At 34.4% G+C, this 24,357-nt stretch overlaps 1 pseudogene across 1 annotated transcript in view; it reads left to right on the plus strand.

Moving 5' to 3' along the window:
- LOC148938549 (bifunctional glutamate/proline--tRNA ligase-like) overlaps positions 1-19,329 on the plus strand; it is a 57,961-nt pseudogene extending 38,632 nt beyond the window's left edge. The window contains exons 7-12 of the transcript XR_016143674.1: positions 93-363; positions 3,582-3,721; positions 6,323-6,517; positions 9,369-9,542; positions 15,297-15,601; positions 19,104-19,329. The product of XR_016143674.1 is annotated as a bifunctional glutamate/proline--tRNA ligase-like (transcript). The remainder of the gene's footprint in view (positions 1-92; positions 364-3,581; positions 3,722-6,322; positions 6,518-9,368; positions 9,543-15,296; positions 15,602-19,103) is intronic.
- The last annotated feature ends 5,028 nt before the right edge of the window (positions 19,330-24,357 follow it).

A 24,357-nucleotide genomic window follows, 5' to 3' on the forward strand; every position in this document is an offset into this window, starting at 1 on the left:
CTAGCCAATTGGAATTTCTTTTTGTGAATATACAGCTTTCAAAGCCTTTGTTCCAATTCAGGATTTTTTATCAATATTTGCCGTAGTTTCAGGTTGCATGGGTCACTAAATCTGGTGATAAAACATTAGAAGAACCAATAGCAATCCGACCGACCTCTGAAACTGTTATGTACCCTGCGTATGCTAAATGGACTCAGTCATATCGAGACCTGCCTTTACGTCTGAATCAATGGAATAATGTTGTTAGATGGGAGTTTAAGCACCCTCAACCTTTTTTGAGGACAAGAGAGTTCTTGTGGCAAGAAGGCCATACTGCCTTTGCAACTAGAGAAGAAGCGGAGTCTGAAGTGTTCGCTATTCTTGGTAAATTGTTTTCTGTATTGATTTAATTTTTCTACATTTACTTATTACCAAAATTCTGGTTTTTTGCTTTTTGAGATAAGGTTTGCCTGGTGATCTTTTGGATTTTTCTTTCAAAAAAAAATCTTTTATGCAACAGGATTCGATTTTTTCCTCTTTTATGTACTGTGAAGTATTTTAAGGATGAAATTTACAAATTATAAATTTAACAGAAATGCAGTATAAACTAACTCGAAATCCGCTTACAATCGCCGAGAAATTTAGAAGAAAAAATAATTCTTGGTAATATTGTCTATCTACATAATTTTTCATGTTGGTAACTCCCAGCCAATCACTAATCTTTAGCTCTTTTTTGGTACTATACAACGGGAATCTGAAGCCAAGCAAGTACTTTTTATTATATATTAACAGTCATAGAAGAATGGTGACGAATGTTACGCGTAGTATTGGTAGGTCTACCCTATTTTGTCTCACCGCTAGGGGATTGAGTTGTAACTACACGATTTTTTTTTTTTGGGGGGGGGGAGGGGTAAATGCACTTATAATAGTTTTGTAAGTGGAAGTTGCGAAATATTTTTTTTGTGTTTTTAACAAAATTTTTGAAAAAGTGCTCCAAATAGTTGAATATGAAATCTGGTTGTTGGAATTGGTGGAGTAGACACTTATCAAGGACATCAAATTACAAATATGCTTTGCGCCCTGCTTCCATCAGAGTTCTTTCCATTTCTGAGAACCGCGATTTTCTAAGATTTTTCTTCAAGGATGTAATAAAATTATGAAGTGCTTAGAACAGTATCGATGTTTCGTCACTGTTGCCACATTGAACCGTGAAAATAATTGAGCAAATCTAATTAATTGCAAAACTAATTTTTGCCTCTTGTCTGACACAATTGTGTTGCTAATTTATCTAATAAACGACTGAAATAAATGAACGAATAACTTAGACTGGCAAGTATATGAAACGGTTGTACTGTAGCTACTAAGCTCATTTCTACAACGCAGAAATAACGAATTTTAAAAGTTCCTCATCTTTTGGAGATGAGGAATATGTGTTCCTTATCTTCTATTGTAGAGGAAAGTTACAAAAATGATCTGACATGATCAATTTATCCCTATGCAGAAAACATGAATATTCTTCCGCAATGGCTCAAGAGGGTTGCCATATTCTTCAGAATCGTACAATCTTTAGTATGTTTTTCTAAAAGAGTGACTTATGCGACTACTCGTGGCGTTAATGTAGTGATTGGGGCTGTGTCTTCCCTTGGTATTGATTTGACAACGGCTTATTATATATTCATTAAAAATTGCATTTTAGTGATTTTCACTGAAGACATCGAAAAAACCGGGAAGTCACCCTCCCCTATAGATATTTAAAATACATTGTGCCTTAACTGTTCTGTTAGTACTTCTGAAGCCTTGCATTAGTCCCAGATTTTTTAAAAGTCTCCAAATAAAAAAACTAGAAACCTTCCATTATCCCTGAATTTTTAAGAGTCTCTCCAAATAAAATGAAAATTGCTATGCATTAGGTATATATGGTGACTAAACTGTTTTGTCAATAATCCTCCTAACACACAAAAATGTGGACTTTCTAATACATATCTTCCTCTTAATCCCTTATCTGTTTTAACTCACCTTAGGTACAAACATACGATACGAATTACAGTTCTCCCATCGAAGTACAATTACAAGCGAAATACATTATGAACATTTGATGGAAGTATTGTAATTCAGGTCAAGCACCAACACGACATTTCGTTAATTTGAACATTCAGGCTGGTTTTTGACTGTCTTCGGTATAAAGTATGTGGTCGTGTTACAAGGGATATTCAATATTACCTTTTTTTTCTATTACTTTTGTTAATTGTATGATATACGCCCTACCTAATGTTCTTCTAATATGTTTCTCTGACCCTCAATGCTTTGAAATACACCAAGTTAATATAAAAATATAATACTTAATAAACAAATTTGAGATATATATTTAAACATTAGGGGGGGTAAAATTTTTATTCATATTTTTTAGCTTAGTAAGGATTTTTTTTTCTTTTTTTTTTTTTTTATTTTTAAATTTTTTACTTTACTTTTTTTTATTTTTACTTTCGTGGTACTTTTTTATTTTAATTTTGGTAAATTGGGGGGGGGGGCAAATACTTCCCCCACCACATGTTCAAATATATTGCCCAAATTATATATTTTCCATCTATTCCGTCAATTGTCTCTGTCTTGTCTCACGCTAAGATGAAAGAAATAACGAAAAAAACGGATATTTAATGCGCCAATGATTTAACAACTTGGGATCTAGGTTGTATACCATAGATGCACCTTAGTTTTCTCTTAGAATTAATTTTATGTAGAAACTTTTCAGCATAACTTCTATGGAGGTCGGTGAACTTCTAAAAGCGGTGCTTCCGTCGTATTATGTCGTGTTTAAAGTCACCAGTGCGACTGATTTTCAATACTAATGATGAGCCTCTAGTTTGCTGCGTCTTCCCCTTCATCAGTGCTACTCTAATGTAAGCCTTTCAAATTTTCTTTGAGGGTTTCGAATTATTAAAGGTCAGATGGAGCTAAACATGTCTATAAAATGGATGTTACAGCAAGTCTGATCGATGATAGAGGGGTATTGAAAGATGGAGCTCTCTTACAATTTTTAGTTGATTTTGCTTTCAATTTAGTCAAATCTTCTACATAATAGGTGTCTGGGAGAGTTTTTCAACCATCTAAGAAGTCTAGATTACAAATCCTTCAGGGATCCAGGAACGGTTACCATTAACTTGTCTACATAAATTCCGCGTATTCTTTGAGTGGCCCTTGTATGAGTATTTAACGCTCGTCAGTGTCTTCAATAGGGGACATGTTGCTGTCAATCAAAGAAAAGGAAGAAGGTACATGAAAAAGTGTCAAGTTGCGACTTTCCAGTCTGTCCAGTCTTTTACAGTAGGTGAGAAGTGCCTGTGTCAAGTAATTGACAGTTTGTATAATTAAGCTTGATAATAAATGACGTCCAATGTTCGTTTGTATAAATTTAGTTCGATTTGAAAGCTATTCACATCTTTCAGTTATAATTTCCGTTTGTTCTGGCTCTCTTCTAGCACATGAATTTTTGTCTTTACCAAACATTTTGATTCTCTACCCTCTTCCCCCCCTCACTCTCACTCTGTCTTCCCGCATTCTCTCTCCCTTTTTTTTTACCTGTTTGTATGTTTAATATTTTTCAGATCTATATGCAACGATTTACACCGACCTATTAGCTGTTCCCGGTATAAAAGGGAGAAAATCAGAAAAAGAAAAATTTGCTGTTGCCGATTTCACCACCACCGTTGAAGCGTTTGTTCCTGCGAGTGGCAGAGGCATTCAGGTATCTACTTTTTTTACTTTTGTTTTATATTTAAGCTAAATATAAAACTATAAATATTTGTGTTTTTGATTCTGCGTGAAACATGGCGCGGATTTAATCTGAAAGGTTTTTTTTTATATATCGCTCGTTTTTGATTAAATATTGCTGAATCAATTGCTATCAAGTGTTTGAAACATAATTTCTCCCTACAGAGATAGACCATGGAAGTCGAAAAGTCGTACCTCGTTTAAAACTATTTTGCGTGTGGCTTTCATCTTCGCACTTTTAACGCATCTTTTAATTATGATTCTCTAAATGTATATTTCAGGTCATAAATATTGTATTTTAAGGGGGGAGGGCTTCATTGAAAAAATGTTTTGCAAAGGGACGATATCAGGCCCTCCCCTCTCATGCAGTTAGCAAGTACGCAGTATTTGCTATAATAGCATATGTTTCACTAGGCTCTATTTACATATTTAAGTAAGCGTTAAATATTTTAAAGATGCTGGATATCTGAATCTTCACCGTTAAAAATCTGATAAAGTTCAATGCTTTGGGCTATTTAAATAATATGAGTTAAATAGATTAAATACTTGAACCATAATTATATTACATAAAATAAGTTAGGTTATCCCAGTGCCTCCATTGTTTCTGTTTTTTTTTTTTGTTTTTTTTAAGTAAATTAAAGTTTAAAATAAAAAATTTTCAGAAAATTTTGTTTTTTTTTGTTGCGAAAAACCAGCCTTTTGGTGCAATTTGAGCAAATTTTTTAGTGAAATATATCAGGCATCTTATACATTTATTTTATTGACATCGATGTTTTTATCACGTCTTTACTGAAATCCCAGTTTGCAAAATAGTTGTTTGAGCAGTGAGTTGGTATGTCATTGATGGCTAACGTCTTCCTTGACAATAAAACTTCCCATTTATACCACATTAAAATTTTGCAAATCATTTAAATGTCAGTAAATCGTTGATGGCGTGTGTATTCCTTGGCAATATGGCACTTGTGCATTCCTTTGCAATTCCCATTTTGTATCATAGTAAAATTTGGTAAATTATTTAAAAATCGGTAAATCATAGGTGGCTTGTGTCTTCCTTGGCAATAAAAATTTCTTTTTTTACCACAGTAAAATTTCGTATCATTTAAAAGATGGTAAATCATTGATGGCTTATGTCTTCCTTGTATAAAATTTGGTAAATCATCTATGGCTTATGTCTTCCTTGTCAATGAAAGTTCCCATTTTTATCACAATAAAATTTTCCTCAGAATGATATGGCAAAAAAAATTGCCTAAATAATTGGTATGTTGAATTAGTAAATCTCCCCTTCTCCTTTTAAACAGGCAAAACCGGTAATTTATATCTCAAGCTCTATTACCTCCATTATTGTTAGATATCTTGTAGCTGTATACCTGCTCGTGCATGACAATACTATTTCTTTAGGGTTTGGCGTCTATTCAGGTAATAATTACATGATTCTATTATAATTTATAAGCAGTATTATAAGTTCTTGTAACTTTCAAGTTTCTATATGTTCTTTGTGTATAAAGACTACAAGGAAAAGACTGTATTTTTCAAATATATGTTCTTTATGTATAAGGACTAAAAGAACTACAAGAACTATAATAAGTTCTTGTAACTTTAAAGTGTCCATATGTTCTTTATGTTCTGGTATTGATTTAGCCAATAAGTATAAAGTTTTACGGTTATTTTCAAGTCCTTTGAACTTCTAAATGGAGTGTATAATAATAGAAAAGCTTAGACAAAATTATTTTAACAGCTAAGTATGCACATTTATATGATGGTCATACATTATCCAGTTTACGTAATTTTACCCCTAAATTTATAAATAAATGGAATAAATAAAGTGTAAATTAAAAATTTATAAACATACAAGTATAACACATGTAAATATTTTTTACATCTGTCGAAGTTCAGTGCCTTTTTTTCTTTCTTTTATTGAGTAACTACAACTGAATTATATGCATACACTTATGTACATGAAAGACATCTTGAATTCAGTCTTCTGACCTGCCTATGAACTTGTAGGAAGACGTTATCTTAGGGGAGTGCCAGGAAAATAAAATTACCCTTGATACCAAATGTTCGCAGTAACAACTCACACAATATTGATAACACAGCACCAATGTGTACACTTTTTCGTCATTGAGCTACTACTAGGGTCACACAAAAAAAAATCGATCAATCATTTCTCCACCTTTCCTCCAGTCACCTCGTACTACCATAAAAAAAATAGACGAAAGGTATTAATACCTCGTTTAATTTTATATTAAAATAAAGTCTATTGATTTGTTTTCTTTTACCTGGGGTACGCAAAACTGTAAAAACACAGCTGCGTAGTTATCTCCTTGCCTTGCAAATTATCATAATTTTCTCAGTATTTTAAAATAAGGCGTCTGCTCTATTTTCGTATTGGGGATAACAAAAAAAAAACTGCGTGTGTGTGCCCTCAAGTATTTGTCATATTTTTTTGTAAATAAGTGGATAATTTTTACTTGTCTAATGCAAAGTAAAAGGAATTAGTAACAATTTATTTATTAATTTTTATGATTACGTGTTTTTTTTTTGTTTTTTGTTTGTTTTTTTTTTTCTTTTACAGGGAGCGATTTCACACATGCTTGGTCAAAATTTCTCTAAAATGTTTGACATTGTATTCGGGAATCCCGAGACGAAATAGAGAAGCTATACATGGCAAAACTCATGGGGTATTACGACCAGAACCATTGGTGTCCTAATCATGGTGCACGCTGATAATAACGGAATGGTCCTGCCCCCTAGAGTAGCTTCTGTACAGGTAAGTTTCCTTTAAATGTCTTTATATAAAGTCTCAACCCAGTCTGATTGACCCAATGAGCACATTATTTAATACCACTGGGGGGAGGGGGGTGTATATGTCCCCTCCAACCATCACCAGGAGTCAAGAAACATTCAGAAGAAAAGTTTAGGAAGTATTTGGAGTACTATTACATGATAAAGTCACCTTGTTACCTTATAAACTACCTGATGCGTTCCAAAATATTTTCTCCACCATCTATATATTTCTTTCGCTTCCTCCATATTAAAGTTGTTTGTCTGTAAAGACATTCTTTCTTTTTCTTGCGTGCTCATCCTTATTAACCCTATCACTATAAATAGCGATACGAATTGTGGCCAAGCTCATAATTATATCGTATTTACTGACTAGGATTTACCGATAGGCCCACTCGGCCCGGGCCAAGGGGCGCACAATGCTAGAGGGCGCAATAAATTATCATTGAGCGATTTTTTTTCTTTTCGTAAAAATATGACCGATAAGTTTTATCATCATAGTGCCAGGTGCCCTCCACCGCCGCGCAAATCCACGCCTCAGAAATCACGAACCATGTAAGTGAGCTATTGAGTTTTTATCCGGATGATCTTGAGCCTATATATATATATATATATATATATATATATATATATATATATATATATATATATATATATATATATATATATATATATATATATATATATATATATATATATATATATATATATATATACCGTATTCCGGTTTTTCATTAGTCAGACTAGAATAAGAGAAAAAACTCATTTTAGTATATATTTTGAAATACTTTGTATAAAACAACCTAACTTTTATTTCCTAACTTGTACATTGGAAAAAAAAAACAATTTACCTAGAGTGTACGAGCTATTTCCGTAGTATTATGGACTCTGAACACTTGTGGAAAATTTTTTATACCTTAAAGCTTGCGAGTTATTGTCAGTATATTCTGTACAGGACACTGAACGCTTCAGGGAAGTTTTGTGTACCATAGAGCGTATGAGCTATTACCAGCTTATTGTGAACACTTCTGGAAAATTCTTTATAATGTAAAGCTCCCGAGTTATTGTCAATATATTGTGGATACCTATTTGATGGACACTGGACTCTCCTGCAAAAGTATTTGTTCACTAAAGCGTATTAGATGGTGTCAGTTATCTTCTGGATACTAGTATCTGCTATTTAAAAATGTGTCTCTCAAAATCTAGGATCAACTGTCTTGAATTTATCTACAGTCAGCCATGTCTTTATGCCTGCTGAAAAATACTTTATTATCATTTCTTTAGAATCAGTTTGTATTACTTGTCTTAGAATCCGAACCAACAATGAACTGTCTCTTCAAATTCTGTCTTTTTTCTTTCTTTTTTTTTCTTTTTTTCTTTTTTCTTGTTCTTTTTTTATTTTTTTAGGTTTTTTATGTCAAACAGATTGATTAGTTCTTAATTTCATCACTTAAGTTGGATAAAAAAAAAGTGTAAAAAGTAATACAAAAAAAGAAAAAAAATTTTTTTTTAATGCAAATTTTAATTATGTGAAAATTTTAATTGGTGATAAAAAAATTTGCAATGGGGAAACTAGTTTTGAGAGATCAAAGCTTGCAAAAACAAATGGCAAATTAAATTATAATAAATAGCAAATAACAAATTAAATTCGACACCTTTATGGTTGCTTTTCCGAGTAAAGAAAGTTTAGGCAGTGAAATTTATTTCAGAACACGGTTAGGATCTAAGGTTCTATAGGGATTGGAAACAGGGACAGGGGTAGGAAAAATGGAAGCGATCAAAGAGAGTATGGGTCACTAAGAGTTAAAATTCTCCCAACCAAGGAAATTACCGTGAAAGTATTTTTCATAGTGACGGTTTTTGGTCATACTAAATGAGTAGGAATGGTGATGAAGATTCTTTCCCCCACGTGGAGGTTTCCTAAGAATTGAAGCTGAGGTTAGAGCTTTTCCGCCTATTTGACAAAGAGGCTATGTGTGCCTAAAATCTATTAAGCAGGGGGGGCTTTCTAAGCATGAGAGGAGTGTATTTATGTGGTCCGAGAGCCTTGCAATGTAGGGGGTGATGTTTTGATGGTGAGAAAGCTTGTAAGGCATTATCTTTATTTTGATGTGTGGTATTAATTGATAGTATTTTTACTCATAAGGTATACTGTATACCTTATGCGTAAAAATAATATCAATTAACACCACACATCAAAATAAAAATAATACTTTACAAGCTTTCACACCCTATAAAAAACACACCCTACATTGCATCAAAAAATTATTGTATACCGTATACAATCATTTTTTGATTGTTTTTTTTTTATTTACTTAATTAAAGGATTTTTCATACAGAATTTTCATTATTCATTATTCATATTTCATTATTCATTATTGCTATTTTCTCTCAACGTATAAGGAGTAATATGATTGACTTGTCAAAATACTAAACTAAACCATTAGAACTTAACACTTTTTAACACGTAAGTATAGAGTAATATACTTTGGCGCTAGTTTGACCACCAACTGGTTCTGTAGCTTCGCTGCCTACCAGCTCACACAAAACCGTCTCCCGGTTTTCTTTTTTCTATGTTTATGATTTATTATCTTTCAAATTGTATTATTTGGGGCATAAAAACGGTTCATGAACCCTCCAAGGCCTCCAATATTTCTTTACCTTGTAAGAAATTTCCTGTGTGTTCCCGTAGAATAGTGTCAAGTGAGTTACTCTCGTAAAACTTTTGTTTAATGCTCCTGTGAAACAAAACAAAAATGGCATGTATCTCCTTTGACCCACTAGTTTGTTTTCAATCTGTTGTTTCAATTCCAATGACGCCTTAATTTGTTTTTTAGGTTGTTGTAAGTCCCTGTGGTACAACCGTCGATACCAAAGAAGAAGATCGAAAGCGCCATAATGAATTATGTAAGCACCTTGAATATGACCTGGGCCTGATTGGTATTCGTGTAAATGGAGATTATAGGGACGACTATTCGCCAGGTTAGAAGTATAGCCATTGGGAACTTAAGGTCAGTGCAATATTTGACAAATTGAAATTAGGCCAGAATCTAAAAAAATACGAAAGGGGACTCATGCTTTAGTATCAAGACAAAAATTTAAATGTTATAAACTTTTATATTAAACAAAAACGAAAAAAAAAATAATTAATTTTTTGCATTATTTTATAAGCAGGGGCAGGTCTGTTTGTTTTTTTGTTTGTTTTTCTATATTCATTATTTACGGTATTTTCTAAAAATTACTTTAACCTCCAGAAATAAAAGTTTATGCTGTAATAGTATTCGGGTTTTTCATTAGTCAGACTAGAAGAAAAGAAAAAACTCATTTTAGTATATATTAGTAAATACTTTCGGAGAAACCAACCTAACTTTTCTTTCCGAACTTGCATATTGGAAAAAAACAATTCACTTAGAGTGTACGAGCTACTGCCGAAGTATTCTGGACTCTGAACACTTGTGGAAAATTCTTTATAACTTAGAGCTAGCGAGCTATTTTCAGTATATTCTGTATACGTCTTTGAACACTGAACGCTTCAGGGCAGTTTTGTGTGCCATAGAGCGTATGAGCTATTACCATCTTATTGTGGAAACTTGTGGAAAATTCTTTATAATGTAAAGCTTACTAGTTACTGTCAGTATATTCTGGATACTTATTTGATGGCCACTGGACACTCCTGCGAAAGTATTTGTTCCCTAAAGCGTATTAGATATTGCCAGTTATCTTCTAGACACCAGTATCCGCCATTTAAACATTTGCCTCTCAATAACTTGGACCATCTGTCTTGGCTTTATCCGCAGTCAGCCATGTCTTGATGCCTGCTGAAAAATACTTGATTTTCAGTTTATTAGAATCAGTATTAGAACCAGATTGTATCAATTGTAGTAGAATCCGAACCAACAATGAACTATCTCCTTAAATTCTGTCTTTTTCTTTCTTTTTTATTTCTTTTTGTTCTTTTTTTCTTGTTCTTTTTTTTATTTTTTTTAGGTCTTTTATGTCAAACAGATTGATTGGTTCTTAATTTTATCCTGTAATGGATAAAAAAAGAAGAAAAAGCAATACAAAAAAAGACAAAAATTTATTTTGTCAAGCAAATTTTAACCAAGGGGAAAAGTTTATTGGTGATAAAAATCGACACTGGGGAAACTAAATTTGAGAGATCAAAGTTTGCTAAAATGAAAGTCGAATTAAATTGTAGTAAATATAACAAATGGAATTTGACACTTGTATGGTTGTTTTTCCGAGTAAATTAAGCTTAGGCAGTGACAGTTATTTCAAAACACGGTTAGGATCTAAGTTTCTATAGGAGTTGGAAACAGGGACAGGGGTAGGAAAAATGGAAGCAATCTACAAGATTATGGGTCACTAAGAGTTAAAATTCTCCCAACTAAGGAAATTACGTGAAAGTATCTTTTGTAGGGACGGTTTTTAGTCATACTAAATGTGTAGGAGTTGTTATGCAGATTATTTCACCCAAGCGGAGGAGGCATAAGGATCGAAGCTTATGTTAGAGCTTGTTCGACTATTTGACAAAGAGGCTATGTTTGACAAAAATCTATTAAGCAGGGGGGGATTTTGAAGCATTAGAGGAGTGTAGGTGTTTGTTTCGATAGCCATGCAATGTAGGGGGTGATTTTTATAGGGCGAGGAAGCTTGTAAAACATTTTTGTTTTGATGTGTGGTATTAATTTATATTATTTGTAATCATAAGGTATAGGGTATACCCTATGTGTAAAAATAATAACAATTAACACTACGCATCAAAATACAAATAATGCCTTACCAGCTTTCTAATCCTATAAAAATCACGCCGTCTCGTGCAACAAAAAATTATTATATACTGTATACAATCATTTTTTGATTGTTTTTTTTTTATTTACTCACTGAAAAGATTTTTCATGCAGAATTTTCATTATTTATAAATTTTTATAAATTTTTCAATCCTTGGGCCATAGGTCTTAGATGCTAAATAAATCAATATAATCTATTTAATCATTTTTAGAAGCCATTTTTACCAACCCCATCATAAACTGTACTTCGAAAATCCTGTCAAAAATTCAAAATATACAAGAGAACGTGAGAAAAATCTTGCCATTATTTTCACAATATGAAATTAATTATTATCAAAATGTCTCTTTTTTGTTTTTTTTGTGTTTTTTTTGTCTGTTTTCTTTTGTTTTCTGTCTCTTCCCAATACCGTGTCTTCATTTTTGTCTTTTGTTGACATTTTTGGCGACTGTGAAAGTGAATGCGAGAAAATTCTTGCCATTTTATTCGCGAGATGAAATCTACTAGAATCAAAACATCTTTTTTGCAATTCCGTTAATTAATTAAGGACAAATCTCATTTAATTACAGAGGTTTAACGTTTTCAGATTACATTTTCAGATCGTTTCAGATTACCTGAAAACATGGGGATGGAGGAGGAGCATGCGTAGCTATGTTTGCCTCAGGCGGCTTGGTGCTGCGGTGAGTTGTTAATAGTCGTAGCAGTAGATTACCTGAAATAACAAAATGTTTGAAAATCCACAATAGCAGGAAATCAAACTTATGTATAGTTTGCTAATTGCTTTCAAGGGTGGTGATCTTTAACCTAGATATGCCAATATTGTTGATATATCGATAGGGCTAGGGCTAAACGGAAAGCAGGTCGTCCTCGTCTGGTGTCGGAGGATGTCATAAAGTAAGATTTAAAGGAAATGGGAACTTCCTGGGAGGGTGTAAAGAGGGAGGCTTTGAATAGATTGGGAAAGGTAAAAAGCATATTTCAAGATCAAGTTGGTTCCATGAATCCCCGGAAAAGGTAACGCTTAAGCCATGAAGCTTTAAAACCCTGACGAAGCAATACAGGGGCGTAATTTTCATGGGGCAACTGCCCCTCCCAGACCTCAGTCCCCCCCCTAAGGTGAAATTTAGCTTCTTCCAAAATCTTGTCAAAACTATACCTGCATAATTCAAGCATCAACAGAAAAAGGTCAGTTTTTTTTAGTACATGTTTACCTTTATAGTACTATAAAATACTTTTATAGCACTAAAAAGTACCTTAATGGTACTAAATGGCTTATTTTTTAGTTTTTACTGCCATTATCCCTTGATTTAGGAAAATTGGCTCCAATTCCCTCCTCCTCCCCCACCAGGATTTTGACGAAATCACGCCACTGAAGCAATAGCCTCAAAAACCTGAATCCCCTGAATCAAAACGTGGAGTGCTATCATCAGACAGATGAGACATTTCAAATGAGCTGTCACTCGCCACAAGTCGGAGCACAACCACAATTAGCTCATGATTATTGCACTTCTCAACAATGCTCAATTAAAAGTTTGACTGGTTATGCTCTATATACCGTTTTATTTTAGCGAAGAATTATAGATAAGTCTTAAATAAAAATCATTTTTTGAATTGAAAGTTGGGAACAAAATTAAACATTAAAATAGTGAGGATGGGGTCTACCCCCTTCCCAACTCTCGCTCTTTACGCTAAAGTCTTCAAGATTTATAAAATTACTCCGCTTTCAAAATCAACGACCCTTTCTCCAGGTTGAAATAACCATTATTTTTCGAGAGAGTCGTTGCGTAATTATGACTCTAGCCCTTTTCTCTTAGACGCATAAAAAAAAGAAGTAAGATCGCATCAAAAAACGCATACAAAATTTGTTTATATCCGTTTTTGTTGCGTTTTTACGAGTCAGACAAACATTTGGGGGGGGGGGTCAAACCCCCCCCCATATAAGGTTGAAATCTTCATTTAAAGTTGCGTTCCACTGTCATATATAAAAAAAATTCCCTATTGTTATAGTTGTTGTTTATTTGGTCAATATTCCTATATTCAATCTTCACACCACCAAGTTGCCGTTGTTATGCCTTTTAGATTTAATCATCTAGAAAAAAATACATGCCAAGGATACATTGTGCATAGCTGTGGTATGCCTCTTTTATTTTGTGATTTTTTGTTTGTCTTATTACCCTGTACAAATCAGGATTTGTACAGGGTTAACCAGGCTATGCCTCTATAAATACCACACTCTACAAAAAATGGGGAGGGGGGGGATTTGAAACACGGGACCTCCCCCCTGGATGCAGCCTTGCTTGTAACTTATAGATGTTATATAGTTATTAGGGTACAGTTGCGCTTAATGGTACACAGCGCGATAGATTGTCGAAGGAATGCAGTGATGGAGACACGTAAAGCGGGTAATTGCTATTTAAATATATCGAAGAGCGTGGTTTTAAGTAGATTTTTTTATTACTCTATCAATGTTGTGTTTTATATGTACTATGGGCAATAAATTTATAAATATAAATAAATAATAAAAACAGTGCACACATGATTCAACAAGGGGACACCAAAAGAGTTTTCTTCAGTTAGGCTAAGGTCACTTGTTCGCCTATGAGTCCAAGCAAATTCAGTTCCCCCTTTTTCATACAAGTCCAGTCGACATTGTCCGTCATGAGTCAATCCAAAAATCTCGATCTTCACTGAAGTTCTATGACTATCTACCTTAGTTTTGTCCCAAGATGGAGGGAAAATGACATAATTTTTATTCATTCCTGAAAAAGGCTTATACCAGCTGTGCCTCTCATTCAGACTATCAACTGTCTTGGGAGTTTCCTTGGGTTTGAAGTTAAAAGGCAGAGGAATTCTAATATCCTCCATCTTCGTAGATTTTCTCAGCAATTTTTATCAGCAGTTTTAGCAGTTATGTTTGGCGAAGAAAAGGAGAGATTTATCTTGACAAAAAACATACTAAGCCAGTACTCTTACTCATCTCAATTATCTATGATTAGACATGAAATAGCAGTAAAATTCCACGGACTTGTCTTTGAAATACTGTGTTTATCATCAAATTGCAGTTGAGGAACTTTCCCACTGTAGCAATTAATCAACTCTGTTGAATAAAACTAATCACCAATACAAATGATTTATTCTTCATCCTTAGGGAGAATCAGAGAGGGATTATTTGTACAATTTGTTGAATGTTTCTTCCTTCCACATGAAGATAATCTGCGGTCCACTCATTTAAACAAGAACCCTAAAGTATTTGTAATTATGAAGTTCTTGAAGGGGGCGAAAGAAAATTAATGCCCTCATTGAATTTTACCAAAGTTTGCGTCCCGAACATTTGTTTAACTAGACTAGGATATTCTGTTGGGGCAAGAATGTTAAACAATTCCTTCTAGTAAAACTAATTGATTGGTAGAAATTTATGTCAATCAAAGAAAAGAGGGAAATATTTTTCTATAGTTTCGTAAAAGTGCACTTGAATTTCATTGGTTTCTGTCTGTGACGTATATTCATCAGCTAGTCACATTATTCCATTCTGCATTTTTTTTGGGAGGGGGGGGGGTGGGAATAAATAAACCCATCTTATATTCACAATATGAAATTAATTGTAATCAAAATGTCTTTTTTTTGTGTTTTTTTTGTCTGTTTTCTTTTGTTTTCTGTCTCTTTTTTTTATCTGTCTTGTCCCACAATCGTGTCTTCATTTTTTGTATTTTTTGGACATTTTTGGCGATTTTGAAAGCGAATGCGAGAAAATTCTTGGCATTTTACTAGTGAGATGAAATCTACCAGTACGAAAACGCCTGTTTTTTCTTATTTTTTATTCTTATCATCTTTTTTCTTTTTTTTCTGGACTTTGGGTCAAATTGACCTCTATAAATTTTACCTCTTTAGGCCTTTTTATTTTTGTTTAATTTGATGGCTTAAAACAAGGTCATTTTGTGCTGCTGTTTGTGATGTGATTATAGTAAGATTCATTCTAGGATGTGCCTTTGAGAATTGAACTTGGTCAACGGGAAATTGAAAAAAATGAATTTGTTGCCATTCAAAGGGACACGTGTGATAATACATCCTTTTCTTGTGCGAATGAGTCAGAACGCGTGAAGAATTTACTTGATACTATTCAGTTTACGATGTTTTAAAAGATCACCCAGTAGATGAAAAGCCACATCAAGGAGTGATTGATTCTCAGTGATCTTGTGGAAGAACTGGATAAGAAGAATATGATCCGTGCTTCTGTCTGTGGGGGAAAGGGCTGCGAGGAGACTATTAAGACTGATTCTGCAAGGTAGGATACTATATTTTGTGTTTTTGTGTGTGTTAAAAACAGTTTTTTCCTTAAGCAAAGAGAAATAGATAGTCGTTCATTGACAGGCTCTTCGTAAAGGAAAGAAATAAAAGCACAGACAGAGATTTTTCGTAAGTGAATACAGACGAATAGCAGCTAATAAATCGGTTCTTCATAAAAGAAGGAGGAACAGATAGCAGCACGTACAGATTATTCATAAGGGAAAGAGATGGGAGTACATAAGAAGATTCTTCGTCAAGGAAGGAGAAAGAGATAGTAGCGCATAGAGATTTTTCATAAAGGAAAGAAAAAGCGATAGCAGCAAATACAGATTATTTATAAAGTAATGAAATTTCGGTAAATATTAAGATTCTTCGTAAAAGAAAGAGAAAGACATAGCAGCACATACAGATTCTTCATTAAAGGACATAGATAGCAGTGTATAAGAGAGATTCTAAATAATATAAAGAAAATAAGATAGCACGTAGGAATATTATAAACAAAGGAAATAGTAAGAGATCGCAACACATAGAGATTTTCCTAAAGGAAAGAAAAAGCGAAAACAGCACATAGAGCTTAATCATAAAGGAAAGAAATGGCGGTCCATATTAAGATTCTTCGTAAAAGAAAGAGACAGAGATAGCAGCACATACAGATTCTTCATTAAAGGAAGGAGATAGCAGTGTATAAGAGAGATTATTCATAAAGGAAAGAAAATCCGATAGCACATAGGAAGATTATACATAAAGGAAAGATTAAGAGATAGAAGCACAGAGATTTTCCTAAAGGACATAAAAGGCGAAAACAGCTAATACATATTAATTATAAAGGAAAGAGAGGGCAGTCCATAATAAGATTCTTCGTAAAAGAAAGAGAAAGACATAGCAGCATATACAGATTCTTCATTAAAGGAAGGAGATAGCAGTGTATAAGAAGAAGTTCGTCATAAAGGAAAGAAAATCCGATAGCACATAGGAAGATTATACATAAAGGAAAGAGGAAGAGATAGCAGCACACAAAGAGGATCTTCAGAAAGGAAAGATAACCATATAAAATAAAATTGACTAATTTTTCGAAAGAAAAAAAAAACAGAAAAAACGAAACAGATGCTGTAGAAGTGAGCAACTTATCAAAAATGATAATTGTGAGGATGTGCCACTCTCATAAGAAGAAAACCATTTTTGATGTTAACATTCAAACGTTTGCACGATAAGTCAAAAATTAAATTCTTCACCTCGCCACTTATAAAAAACTAAAGTTCTTAAGACTGAAAAAAGAAGCGTAGGATGGTTACGACATAGAGAGCCGACCTTGAGTAATTTAAAATACAGATGGACTCCTCTATACTTTTGTTTTTAGTTCTAATAAATCTATTTCTCGAGATAGCAGGAAAACAAATTTTTGCAAGTTTTTCTTGTGGATCTGGAGACATATATATATATATATATATATATATATATATATATATATATATATATATATATATATATATATATATATCTTGACCAATACGTCAGGCACTTTTAACTTGGAATCAAAATAGAGCTTCACTCACTGCCTGAAATGTCAGAAATGGGGTTAGCTTCTGCCCTAGGCAGAAGTGGCCTAATGCGGCCTAGATTTTTACTGAGTTTTTGAACAAACTAGTCCTTCAGTATTTTGTTTCACAATTTGCCACACCACAAATTCCGAACAGTTACGTCAAAATTGTTATGCACGGAAATTTAGATTTAAAGTGAAAAATCTATTTCCTTGATTTTTTATATATCAATTTCATGAAGCACATGTTTTGAGGAAGTGTTGAGATCCCGTTAGGGTTTCCGTGAGGGTTTCAAGACAAAAAGTCAGGTAAAAGTAGGTTTTTATTTTTCGGTGTACTTAAGATACAGATACAAATGCCATTCATTGCTTCCTAATTCCAAAAAATCTTGACTCTAATCTTCTTACTGATTGGTCAATCCTCAAAATGTTTGGATTGCGAGTGTCTTTTGCGTTCTTTTTTCCAAAAATGGGTTAAATCCTCTTTTCTCACATATAGAAGGTTGAAAATTCAAAAAGTCGGATCTTGGATGCGTTAAAAGCTGTCCTTGAATAAACAGTACAAGTATCCATTAAATACCAAGATAAATAAAAGTTCAAAATTAAATTCTTCAAAATTAAGTTCAAAATTAAAGTTCAACATTAAAACTTAGAACGAACAGAAATTATTCTGTATATGGAAGGGGCTTTCCCCTCCACAACGTCTTGCTCTCTACTCTAAAGTTTGACTCTTTAGAGTCAAACAGTTACGTTTGAATTACGTTTGAAAATTATCTATAATACAAAGGACATCAAAATTAATATTTTTGGCCCCATGGAACCTATCTTAGGTCAATTCATACCTGAAAACTATGATTTTCCAAGAAATTTCTTTTTTGTTGTTTCAAAACCGTGAAGTTTTTAAGGCAGCACTCCATTTGTCCAGTGTTGACACCTTGTAGAGTGTGATACCGCTTTTCATACATAAAAATTCAAACATTGACAGTTTGCTAATTCTTAATTACAATTACACCTACGAAGGAAAGTTGCATTTTTCATAAGCTCTTTGGTGTCATGTATTATTAGCTTGTTTTTCAATTATGTTTCTTTTTGAAAAGGTACATGGTACATTATTAATAATAAACAAGGTTATCCTCCTAGATATATTAGGGCTGTTCTTTTACTCATCTTTGTGCTAAGATCTTGCATCTTTTGTCTTTTTTATGCAAATGTCTTTCATCATTCTGCTCTGATCAGTGGTTTGAGAACAAAGATATCTTCAAAGCTCTCTCATCATTGTTCTATATGGCAGAAAGATGGCGTGTTTCACGCTTTTTGCTAATATCAGTGAGCTTTAAGATCTTATAACAAAGATGTGTTGAAAAACGATAATATTGGAAGAATGATTAAAGATCTTATTTGTATTATTTTGTTGCTAATACATTGCTCTATGATTAGCACATCATTGAAGTTTTCCCATCAGTGCTCTATATGGCAGAAAGGTGGCGCTGTTCACACTCTTTGCTAAAATTAGTGAGCTGAAAGATCTTAGAACAAAGATAAATCAAAAGAACGGAAATCTTTGCAGAAAGATGTGAGATCTTAGTGCAAAAGAGCGAGTATATCATCAAAGTTATCTCATCATTGTTCTGTATGGTAGAAAGATGGCGTCTTTCACACTTTTTGCTCAATCAGTGAGCTGTAAGATCTTAGTGCAAAACGGGTCTATTATTTGTTTTTTCACGGTTTGAGCTATTGCCTTGATATATCTTTTTATTGCGTAACATACTAAAATGCGTATATACCTTTTGAAGAAATGCGGCCAGATTGTTTTGTTATCTCTATAATTGTCTTGTTTCAGGAATGTAAAAAAAAATTTTTTGAAGAAGAAGAGTGGAAATCACTTCGTTATAAAAGATTAATTGCATTAATCATTATTAGGATAAAAATTTGTATGTTTTCTGATTGGCCCTTCTTTTTCTAGGGGAACCGATGCAGAAACAGGAGCTCTGGCAATGGGTGCTAAAAGTCTATGCTCCTCATTTGACCAACCATGTGCCATAACAAAGGACATGAAGTGCATCCATCCAGACTGCAGTAGGAAACCCGAGAAGTTTACACTTTTTGGTAGAAGTTATTAAGTGCTCTGATTCCCAAAGAGTATGGAAAACTGAAAACTCATGGCCATCTAAATATATATGTATACTATATTATATGGATGTATACGCCTTCTAGCGCTACGCAGCAAAATTGTATGTCTAAAAGCAAAAGAATAAAACAAAAGTATTATTTTAAAATTATTATTCCATTTTTTATTATATCTCCCCCCACACCTCTGCTTTTTAAAATACTACCACATTCTTTAAAAGAAGAACGACCAGACTACCACAGAAAAGACTGCATTTTGAAAAAAACTCTGCATTTGAAAACACTGCCACATTCTTCGAAAGAATCGGGTAATTTTCATTTATTAGAATTTTCTGTTCTTTTGTATTTCAACTTTGAAAAATAGTTTTTATGGTTGTTCTCATAAAGAAACAACCTTTTCCTGTTTTCGCATTTGAAATGCAAATGTGTTTCCAAGGTTTTGCCAAAACCCTAAGAAATTCAAGTCTTCCGGGTGGGTGGGTGGGGGTTGCATGAGCCTGAGACAAGAATAAAATACATTTTTATACCACAATTCATTCAGGTTTTTTTCTTTTCTCTTTTCATTTTTTTTTGTTAGGATGAAATACTACACTTGCTTTTAACAGTCAACATTTTTGGAAGAAAATCAAGACAGGCGAAGACAGGCAAGACAGGCTAAAAATTTATTATCATCTTGTGTTCAAACTACTTGAGTCAAAGGATCTACGGTAAGATATCTTAGGATATCTAATAAACAAGAGTCAGCCAAGCCAGTAGCTCTGCCCAGCTAACAGAATGAAGGAAAAGGTCTAAACATTATCAACTGAAAAGCCCGCTAGTGTAAATAGAAGAAGAAGAAGAATTTGTCGGTTACAACAAAATTGTTCAGGTAGATGCCGGTAATTCATACATGTTGTCTGCGGTTCCAAGGAAACGTTGACCTTTAGCTAAATGTTAGTAAGTTTTGTTTTAAATTAAATTAATCCCATTTAGAAATTTTTTGTTTCTGCCGAGTAGCACTGTGTTCGAAGTATTGGTAATAGTTATTAATTCCTTTTACGGCCAGAGTCCTTTTCGTTCAGTTTCCTATTATCTTTGGTTATGATGTTTACTAAAGCTGGGTTTTGTTTATTTACTATTTAATTGTGGATGCTGAATAAATACGAATATCATTAATTCCTAGTTTTTATCAATAGTGGTGAGACAGACCATGTCTTTCAGACATAAAAAAAAATTTCCATCTGTGTACAGGGATTTGGGGAGGGGGTTCAAGTTCAAGTTCTTTATTAATCAATAAAAAATGTTTTGACAAAACTATCAAATTAATGACCCACAGTGAGAATAACTCGTGTGTGGGTTTATATACACTCAACAATAAATAAATAATACTATCTCCAGATACTGGAATAAAAATATGCTCTTCAACTCTCCGTACGGTAACAAAAAGCAAAATCCGCATAAAAAAAAATTAATGAAGTGAACAATTAAAACTTGAAAGTTCCAGTGCCTTTTTAGGATCTGGAACTGATTGTTGGTCTAGCCTTCCTCCATTGCCCTTTTTACTAACTCTCCCTCCCCCCTCGTAATTTTCCAAGGCATCCAATCAAAGTTTTGAGATGGTCATCTTTCTCAAAATAATTGAAAGGTGTAAAGAATATTCCTTTGAAGATAAAGGACCCCGAAACCCCCCCGAGCAGTAAATAGCACATTTGCCGATTGTTTACAAATCGGCTTTTTAGTTAAAATGCGGGGGGGGGGGGGATATATTTGGTCTTGGGTGTGCGATTCATGAACAAAGCGGTGTCTCTAACCAAAAAGACCCGAGGGCGAATAGCCCCTCTGAAGCCCCTTCTCTCCCACGTACATTCAATCAAAATTTTTATAGAGCCCGGGGGTTGTATTTTTTTGGAGAGGAGGCGTTCTTTCACGGGCGAAGTTTCTTTTGAGTAGAAATTTTTCGGCGGGAAGTTTACGGGGGGGGGGGGGGATTTCCCGGTGTGATATGAAAAATAGTATACTAAGCAAAAAAAACAAGTTTTTTGAACTGAAAGTAAGTAAGAGCAATACTAAAACTTAAAACGAACAGGAGGTATTCTGGAAGGAGGAGGGCTGCCATCTCCTTAATCACTCAATCTTTACATGAAAATTTGAGTTTTTGCATGATTTTTTAAGAACGATTCTTAAAGCACAATGGTCGTTGAATTTGAGGTACTAAAGACTTTATCGTAAGGAGCGTGTGATTTAAGAGGAGGCAGCCCTCCGAATTCCAGAACAGGTCCCGTTTGTATTGAATTTAGTGTTAGATTTCATTATTTAGTCAGTAAGTTGTAAGGGACACGTGGGCAGAGATAGAAGCTGTTAAATGAGTCATTCATTTTATCGGATTTTAACTGCTTATGAAGAAACTGTCAAAGCGGTCTATATATCATACTCTGGAGCCGTGTTTTAACAATGGGGGCTTAAATTCTAGAAAATAGGGGTTTATAACAGGAATATCCCACTATCAACCATATAGTTTGTATTATATGGTATTTCTACTTTCATTTGACCAAATGTGATCTTTTGTGGGGCAAATTGGCAAAAAATTCTTTGCTGCTATTTTTTAAAATGTGTGGTTTAAATTCCGTTTAGCCTTTCAGAATGTGAAAAAACTCATTGGTTTAACTTTCAGGAAACTTTTGGCCATCCTTGCCGAATGGTTAGTGCGCTAAATTTGAAGTTTGGTGTCAGTGAGAACGGGGGTTTGGTTCCTGGTTGCGCTTGGTCTTTAGTTTGGAATGAGCGGCAGTTGTATAACTGCAAGCTTTGTCTAGAATCGGCACATATCCGAATGGGTAACTTGAGAAATCTGAGGGACAACAGGGGAAGAATCGAGTGATTTTGGCTCCAACCACGTATTTAACTTCCGATAGATGTTTTAAAATCAGGAGATCAGTACCTGCGCTTAACAGACCAGTCATAAGCCTGAAAAAAAAAGCTTGAGAAGACTGAACAACATAACACCATTTCACAGTCAGGATGGTTATACAACGATTGTTATAGCTCTAAGAGCTGCTAAGGTTAGAAACTTTCAGGGCATGTTGGGGGGGGGAAGGGTTGAACAGTTATCGGAGGTTGACCACCCGCTCTTTCTAGGGCCATTCTCTTTAAAATGGTCAACATTTCTTACGATTAGGCTTTTAGGGAAACCATACCCCCCCCCCCATTAACTCCCGGGGTAATGAATTTAAATTTTTCAATGTTTACTTTAGGGCAAACCGGAATTTATGTTAAGACAGTCGGGCGGGGATTGAATACCGTTTTATTCTGTAAAAAATTATGCGCAAAATGTTGAATGTCATGGACCACAGAGGTGTAGGTTTCTTAAATCAAAAGACAGTGTCTGCATCCAGGTTATCACAAAAGTGTATAAGCACTTTCCTAGGAACGGGCAATAATGATCCTAAACTAATGCTACTGTGATTGTAACTACTTGCAACTGAGACTGAGAGTAATTAGGACGACGACTCCTTGCACCTCTGACTTCGTAGAACTGTGACTATGATTTATTTTACCTGTGCCTACTTTCAGGGAATGTCGAGGGGGATGTTGAACAAAATAAAAATACACTGCCTATTGATTGTCAAAAGGGCATATCAGCAACAACTCAGGGATGGCTAAGGGTATTAAGTTCAAACTCTCAAATCACGTTCCGGGGATTTTTTTAGGGCCGCCATGCCATCCCCATTTACCCTATGTGAAGGCCCCCTCGTCAAAAGTGATCAAAACTTGAAAAAGTATATTTTGTTCAATAATTTTCCTATTGTTTACATACAAGATTTACCATTGCAAAAGCGGAATGTTTGATCCTGGGTGTGTCCAAACAGTGAAGGGTGTCAATATGAAATTTCAGGGAATTGTCTGGATTCTAAACTAAATAATGGACACTGTTTGCGTTCGGACTATCAAAAGAAGGAATCTGCAATATCTTAGGAGTAGATAAGGGTATTAACTTGAATCTGTCAGTGTCGCTGCTGCTTAATACTAGAGGGTCTGTAACTGCCACTAGTTCCAACTGTGACTACTTTTAAGAAATGTTGAGGGGGCGTCGAGCAACATAAAAATACCCTATGTTCATGCTTTTTGTCAAAAGGGGGCATCAGCAATAGTTCTGGAACGGATAAGGGTGTTAAGTTGAAACTTTCAGGGCATGTTGAAAAGTCCTGGGAGGGCCTGGGACCCCTTGCATGGGCGCCCATATGGGGGGGGCTCTTGCCCCCCCCTGGATGACTGTTGCGGCCGTTTTTTTATATTTTTGTTATTAGATGTCTATTATATAGCATTAAAAGTAGCAATTAGACGAAGTTTGCCCCCCCCCTGGAATTCAGCTTATGGGCGCCCATGACCCCTTGTCATTTTTGCATGCCCTATCGGCCCAACTTCTTTTCTTAGCACTTTCGTAAATTGCAATTTTGTATAAAATAGTCAAAAGGACAAATAAATCTCCATTGAAGGATGCTCTATTCCCCTTAGCCCCCCTGGGGCAGGGTTGTACATTAAGAAATGTACTTTTAGCTTTCATGCTCGGCTCTGAATTGGGACGGGCGGCAGTGTAAACCAAAGGTTTGTCAGGAAAGAACAAGGGTCGTATGGTGGATTTCAGGAACTGTTGAGGGGGATGTTATAGCAAATCAAAAGACACCATGTGCACCCAGGTTATTATAACGACGTATCTGCAATATCTCAGGAACAGCTACGGGCATTAAGTTGAAACTATCAGGGAATAATGTGGTGAGTTGTGAACTAAATCAGAAACTTTTCTATAAATCCAGGTCGTAAAAAGAACTTATAATGAAAATATCAGGAACAGCCGAGGTTATCAAGTTGAAACTTCAAGGAATACTAAAAGGATATTGAACTAAATCGCAAGATACTGAGAATCCAGGTAGTCAAAAGGGTATATCTGCAATATCTCAGGGTATTAAATTGATATTTTCAGGGCACTTTTAGGAGTATTCTGAACTAAATCAAAAAACTTTAGGTACATCCAGGTTGCCATAACAGCGTATCTGCAATACCGCAGGAACGGTTAATAGTATTTAAAAAGTCTTTATAGACCTTGTACATCAAGA

This window comes from Artemia sp. Qi Xiang Cuo, unplaced genomic scaffold (assembly GCF_049724085.1).
Source record: "Artemia sp. Qi Xiang Cuo unplaced genomic scaffold, ASM4972408v1 HiC_scaffold_3142, whole genome shotgun sequence".
In the NCBI taxonomy this organism is placed as follows: domain Eukaryota; kingdom Metazoa; phylum Arthropoda; class Branchiopoda; order Anostraca; family Artemiidae; genus Artemia; species Artemia sp. Qi Xiang Cuo.